The sequence below is a fragment of the Saccopteryx bilineata genome, unplaced genomic scaffold (genome assembly GCF_036850765.1).
Source record: "Saccopteryx bilineata isolate mSacBil1 unplaced genomic scaffold, mSacBil1_pri_phased_curated manual_scaffold_214, whole genome shotgun sequence".
Classification (NCBI taxonomy): Eukaryota; Metazoa; Chordata; class Mammalia; order Chiroptera; family Emballonuridae; genus Saccopteryx; species Saccopteryx bilineata.
This window is the reverse complement of record NW_027095593.1, coordinates 7,166-7,808: the sequence shown is the minus strand read 5'-3', so window position 1 is coordinate 7,808 and position 643 is coordinate 7,166. Positions and strand designations below refer to the sequence as shown.

Genomic DNA, 643 nt, shown 5'->3' with positions numbered 1-643 from the left:
TAATGACATACTAACAAAAATATTAGCCTGACTTCTGGGGATGCAGTAGATAAAGCCTCGACCTGAAATGCTGATTCATCTGCTCGAAACCCAAGGTTTGCTGGTCAAGGCATATACTGTATGAGAAGCAACTACTACAAGTTGATGCTTCCTGTTCCTCCTCTCACCTTTCCTCCCTCTATCTTCTCTCTAAAAATGAACAAACAAAATATTTTAAAAATAAAATAAGTTAATGCCATTCTAATTCTTTCTGTATAAGTGTTAGCAACAAGTGTTATTCTTTTACATAGCAATCTTTTTTTTCCCACTGTATAATCCACTTAGTGCCTACAGCCTATAGGCAGAGGCAAGGCAATCGTTGAAGGCCTTAGTTTGTTCTAGTATGGGGCACTATGACAGGACCAGGGGTATGGGCCTGCCATGAATCCAAACTCATGCATGGTAGAACATATTTCAAGATTTGATCTTATAAAACAATCTTAGGATGATCCACATGATCTTATGTTGTCAAATAAGTTTGTAAATATGATATATATGTTTGCTCTCTTTGGGTGTGGGAGACAGGCTATAAGCTGGCTAAGTCATTATAGCCTAAGGCGTAGTTTTAAAACTAAGCTTTTTCCCCACACCTTTGACTGTAGCA

The 643-nt window shown here is 37.9% G+C and overlaps 1 non-coding gene across 1 annotated transcript; it reads right to left on the bottom strand.

Annotated features, from left to right (window-relative positions):
• Positions 1–305: 305 nt before the first annotated feature.
• Positions 306–438, bottom strand: LOC136318422 (small nucleolar RNA SNORA42/SNORA80 family). Its single transcript, XR_010728067.1, has one exon. It is a non-coding gene; the product is annotated as a small nucleolar RNA SNORA42/SNORA80 family (small nucleolar RNA).
• Between the last annotated feature and the right edge of the window lie 205 nt (positions 439–643).